This window comes from Papio anubis, unplaced genomic scaffold (assembly GCF_008728515.1).
Source record: "Papio anubis isolate 15944 unplaced genomic scaffold, Panubis1.0 scaffold287, whole genome shotgun sequence".
Classification (NCBI taxonomy): Eukaryota; Metazoa; Chordata; class Mammalia; order Primates; family Cercopithecidae; genus Papio; species Papio anubis.
This window is the reverse complement of record NW_022162964.1, coordinates 48787-54828: the sequence shown is the minus strand read 5'-3', so window position 1 is coordinate 54828 and position 6042 is coordinate 48787. Positions and strand designations below refer to the sequence as shown.

Below are 6042 nucleotides of genomic sequence, written 5' to 3'. Positions count from 1 at the left end.
TGAGGGGGGTGGAATGTAGGGACACCACGGTCTAAACAGAGATGGGGGTGCGTGCAGAATGCCTCTTGTAGCAGGAAACAGGCACTTGCAATGGAAGTAAGCACGGGAGAAAGTGGCACAAGACAAGAATGCAGGCAGGCAGGCAGGGGCTGGGAGATGATGGTAGATGCTTCTCTTAATAACAGCAGTAGGATGCTGTTGAAAGCACTTGAGGGAGGTGGGGAAGTGGGTATGACGTGTTTTCTGTTTGTAAAATTATCACATTGTCTTACCAAACTATACTCTTTAAGTTCTTGGATACATGTGCCATGGTGGTTTGCTGCACCTGTCAACCCATCATCTAGGTTTTAAGCCCTGCATGCATGAAGCATTTGTCCTAATGCTCTCCCTCCTCTTGCCCCCACCCCCCAACAGGCCCCCGTGTGTGTCGTTCCCCTGTGTCCATGTGATCTCATTGTTCAACTCCCACTTATGAGTGAGAACATGTGTTTGGGTTTCTGTTTTTAGTTTGCTGAGACTGATGGCTTCCAGCTTCATCCATGTCCCTGTAAAGGACAGGAACCCATTTTTTATGGTTGCATAGTATTCCGGGGTATATACGTGCCATTTTGTGTATCCAGTGTATCATTGATGGGCACGAGATATCCTCTTAACATGTGATCCAGCTATTGCACTCTTCGGTATTTATCCAAAGGAGTTGAAAACTTGTGTTCACAGAAAAACCTGCACATGGACAGTTATAGAAGCTTTATTCATAATTGCTAATTTTATTGCAGCTTTATTCATAATTGCTCAAACTTGGAGGCAACGAAGAAACCAAAATGTTCTTCACTAGGTGAGTAGATAAATAACCTGTGATATATCCAAACAATGGAATATGCTTTAGCACTGAAAGGAAGTGACCTGTCAAGCCATGAAAAGACACCTAGGAACTTTAAACATGCACGGCTACACAAAAGAGGCCCATCGGAAAAGACTAAATACTGTAAGCTTCCAACTAAAGGACATTCTGAAAAAGGCCAGACTATGGAGTGAAAATATCTGTGGTTCCCAGGTGTTGGGAAGAGGGAGAGATGATGAGGTGAAACACGGAGATTTTTAGGATTTTAGTGCAACTGCTCTGTACGATGCTATCATGGTGGATACATGTCATGACACATTTGTTCAAACCCATAGAACCAGCACCAAGACGGAGCCCTCATGTAAACTGTGGACTCTGGGTGACAATATGTCAACGTAGGTCCTTCAATTATTACAAATGCTCCTTCTGGGCAGGAGTGTTGTTAGTTGGGGAGGCTGTGCATGTGGGGGAAGGGAAGGCATATAGAAGGACTCTCTGCACCTTTCCCTCAATTTTTCTGTGAACATGAAACTGCCTAAAAGATAGTGTATTTTTAAAAAATAAAGGAAAAAAGGAAACAAAAAGTCCTCACAAAAATCAAATGAGAAAATGATCACGTTGGGTGCTTCAGGTCAAAATGGAAGAACAAGGGCTGTATTTACCATCCCACCTGATGACTTTTTTTCTCACTGCTTTTCAGCATTGTTTTGGAATCTAGTCAGTGCAATAAGGCAGATTGAAATATATAAAATGCACTCTTATTAGAAAATAAGATTTAAAACTATCTGTATCTGCAGGTGACATGATCACCTGTGTGGAAAATCTCCTAAAATCACAAAAAGCCACTAAAACTAATAATAGTAAATTACTTACTAATAAGTGAGTTTGGAAAGTTTGCAAGATACAAGCTAAACACATAAGCAATATTTATCTCTTTATACACTGGCAAAGAAATAATTGGAAATGGAAATTTACAAAGCAATATTATTTATAGCACATCAAAACACGAAATACTTCAGACTAAATCTGACAAAAGAGGTGTAAGATCTATACACTGAAAAGCAGGCAGTGATGCCGAGATAAAGAACTAAATAAATGAAGTGATATACTGTGTTCATGGATCAGCAGGCTCAATATTGTTAAGATGTCAGTTCTGCCCTTGTGGATCAGAGGTTTAATGCAATTCCAATCAAAATCCCAGCATGATTTTATTTTTATTTTTCAGTAGAAATGAACTAGCGGATTCCAAAATGTGTCTGGAAATTTAAAGAACCCAAAAGAGCTAAGACAACTTGGAATAAAACGGTAGAGGACTTACCTGAACTATCAAGATAGTGTGGTATTGGTATAATAAGAGAAACCTCCTAGAGGGTCTAGTAATAATCTCACAAACATGTTACATACACGCAGTGGATTTTTGAATAAAGGTTCAAAGACATTAGAGAAAGGATGATAATGATGATAGAAGGATTAAATACCATAGGCCAAAAAGAGAAAAAAGAGCTCCTGTTAAATATCTTCACGTTGTTGTTGTCACTCATGCAATTCAATTCACATTTTGTGTGTCTAAAAGTTGAACAGACCTCTTCATTCCCTTTCCCCAATTCACTCCACAGAGATGCTGATGTCTTTCAGTGGAACTTGGAAGTTTGCTCTTCTTTTTAAAATGACTCTCTTAGATACTGTTTATGCAAGAAGTCATGGGACTATAACTTATACATACTGTTCTAAACCTTGGAATCACACGTTCCCCTTTTTCTCTACTTATCGTTTCTAATCAGTTACCCATTTCTTCTTTCTCCTTCATATTTACACTGCATTCCTTTTAGTTCAGGCTCTTGTTACCCCACTTGATCTCTTGATGTGGTCACCTGAATGTCCTTCATGTTCCAGCCTCCTGGAATCCTTCCTTCATGACACTGCAGAACTGCCCTCCAGAACCGCAGGTGTGACCCGGAATCAAGGATCTCAAAGCCGAGTGGGATCCGAGAGGCTATCTAGACCAATCCTCCATTACAGACGTAAACCTTTTGATGACTTCACTTCAGAGCCCAAAATATTTGCACTGCAGGCAGAATCACCTAAATCACTTAATGTGATGTTCAGTCTTCCCGTGGTATTTTCCTTTCTGCATCTCCCTACTTTCGGTCAGCCATTTCTCACTCATGACACCGAACCCTTCATTCACATCACATTATTGTTCTTCTCCACACACACTTGTTTGTTTTCTGCCTGGGTGTTGTGTTACATTATTCCCTCTGCTGGAAATATCATTTTCCAAGATCTGACTACAGAATTTTAACGTATTCCTCAGAATGACTCACATATCACATATTCGACCAAATGGCTGCAGATTCTGTCACCTCCTCTCTTATCCTACGGCAACCTGGAGAACGTTCTTCTCTTAGCCAATAGGATTTATCATGGTCCTTCTTTATCTTAACAATAGTTTAGTGGACTGAGAACTGGGAAGTAGATTTTTCTCCCAGGGGTGAGAACTGTCTTAGTTTAGCAGATCTCCCTGGGTCTCCATTCTGGTTGTAGAAAAGCAACCCATAGGGCATGGTGGGGAGGAGAAGAAGGGGAACTAAGCTGTGTTGCATGAAGATGGACAGTTGTGATCCTTACTCCGGGGTTGGGAGTTGAGGCCCCTAGGAAGGAGAAGCTGTAAGGATGAAGACGAGGCATAAAAAGTGATGCAGGCCGGGTGCAGTGACTCATGCCTGTAATCCCAGCACTTTGGGAAGCCAACGAGGATAAGAGTTCAAGACCAGTCTGACCAATATTGTGAAACATTAGCTGGGTGTGGTGGCACATACCTGTAGTCCAGCTACTCGGGAGGCTGAGGCAGGAGACTCACTTGAACCCAGGAGATGGAGGTTGCAGTGAGCCAAGATCATGACACTGCACTCCAGCCTGAGTGACAGAACGAGACTTCATCTCAAAAAAACAAAAAAAAAAAGTGATGCATAGTAACAAGACTGCCCGAGGAGAAGAGACAATCAGCAACCTTCTCCAGGGTGGGATGGCTGAAGACCCTTTAAGACCAAAGGTGTCTAACTTTCCTTCTTTAGGATGCTTTATCGAGATTTAATGAACCCTCCCAATCTACTGTATTCAGTATTTGGCATGAGTCAGTTTAGGGGAATTCTAGAAAACATAGCTGGCTGTTATCAGGTTAATGTAGATTGGGAGGTAGGGAAAAACCCCAGGAGACACGTAGGAAGGACAATACATGAAAACAGAAGAAACTTGGAGTCAGTTCACCCTTCAAACAAAATCCGGTTTCCAGAAGACATTGTGAGGGCTGCTGGGTCTTCCTCACCTGAAGATGGGGGATTCCAGATAATTATACTTGAATCTCACAGGATAGGGTGATCACCACCAGCTCTCAAATGGGATGAGTTACAATATCTTCTATCAGGAGGCGGTAAATAAGAGGTTAGGTACACGTCTGTAGTCATCACAATTTTGTCAAGATTGCTGTTTTTACTTCCATGTCATAGATGGAGAGCCTGATGCTTTGTGGAAATGATTTGCTCAGGGTCTCACCATCAAAAGTGGCAGAGGAAAGATTCCAACATGTTTTAAAAGCTGCAAACTGAGCTGACTCCCATCCATGCTGTCATACCGACTTTGAGATTTCAATCCTCCTGAAGGCAGGAAACTTATGCCATTTGCTTTTATACCCTCCATAACACTAGTGAGCAAGTTCTGCTCAAAGTAACACGGAATATTTTGCTGACTCAAGGGGAAAAAGAAGACTTAAATGACACCATCACAAGTCAACATTCAAGGAACAGAGACATATTTAGCATTAGCTGTCTCAGTCAAATCAACAAACATGCACGTTTATCCTTTACATGGGGGTAAGACAGCAAACACAATTGAAAAAATGAGCCAAGTGTAAAAAATTTGTCACAAAGGGATGGATTTAGACAGGAGAGCAGTGAAGCAGGTTATAAAATGGTCAGCATAATCCATTTTAATGAATTATTAGCTGAAACATGCAAAACATTTAGGATTTCCGGGAGAAGTGTACAAACACACCAAATGTTTGTCCGACATTTTCTTCACTGCTTCTGTCTTGCCACAGGGCTGGAGATGTTGTTGACCAACGGCCTTGGGAGGAGAGGTTGCAGCTGAGCCCACACCCTCTCAAACTCCTTCAGACTGTTTCTGTTTTTGTAGACTACTTTACCATTAACAACAAATCCTAAGATTTACTCAATCAGTACAGTAGTCACTGGCCAGAGTTCAAATTTCTGATTCGAAGGAATCTGCACTCTGCGAGTATCGACTATTAATGGCTTCGTCCGTAGAGGAGCTGTGTCTTTGCTCACTACGGAACAGTATTGAGGCTTCGAAAGGGGTATTTTGCTGGTCACCTCCTGGTCATCCTTCTGCTCACCAAGAGCAGATACTGTTCTCAGCCCCTTACATTTACAAGGTCGTTTAATTCTCACATAGCCCTTTCAGATAGATGCGACTATTACCACCTTTTCACAGAGGAGGAAACCGAGAGGCAGAGGACATAGGTGAATTGTCCCAGATCACAGAGCTGGCCATGGAACTGGGACTTGCACCCGGCCAGCCTGGCTCCACAGTTCACTGCCCTCCTCCTGTACAGCACGTGTGACCTGCAGTAATCACCGCCCAAACAGGCAGGCACTGCGGATAGCCAAGCACACCTCTTCCGACTTCAGCACGGAGGAAGGTTCGTTTTCATTCTGGTGTTCAGCTCAGTTAGGACTGTGTTTATCACCACAAGGACGCACAACCCAGAAAGCTCAGTCACGTGCCGTTGCCTTCGACGGTCATGGTTTTCTACTTTTTGGCCCCATTTTCCTGCCCACTTGGCCTGCTGGGATGTGAATGGGACGTGAATGATGCACTACTACTACTACAGAATGCAGGTGGCGGGCGAGGTGGGTGATTGGACAAGATTTCGCGACAGCTGGAAGCTTGGGGGAAACCCGCGGTGGCCCCTTGTTGTTATTCCCTCTGTGGTCGAGCGTGAGTCCCTCATCACTGGTGCCAGGCGGTGTCACAGTTTTTAGCACCCGACAGCCAGGGTGGCTTCTCTGTCCAGCTCGCCCCGCCGCTTTAGTGAGAAGTTCTCTGACTTGGGATTTTGCAGTCAGAAGAGTGATCATTACAATTTTCATTTTGAATATTGTGGCCCTGCTGGACTGTGGTGC

The 6042-nt window shown here is 43.1% G+C and overlaps 1 long non-coding RNA gene across 2 annotated transcripts; it reads left to right on the top strand.

Annotated features, from left to right (window-relative positions):
• Nucleotides 1–488: 488 nt before the first annotated feature.
• Nucleotides 489–2233, top strand: LOC110742324. Of its 2 annotated transcripts, none has more exons than XR_004181494.1 (2): nt 489–1236; nt 2070–2233. It is a non-coding gene; the product is annotated as an uncharacterized LOC110742324 (long non-coding RNA). The 2 variants fall into 2 exon arrangements; XR_004181493.1 differs by having other exon boundaries at nt 2067–2233.
• The last annotated feature ends 3809 nt before the right edge of the window (nt 2234–6042 follow it).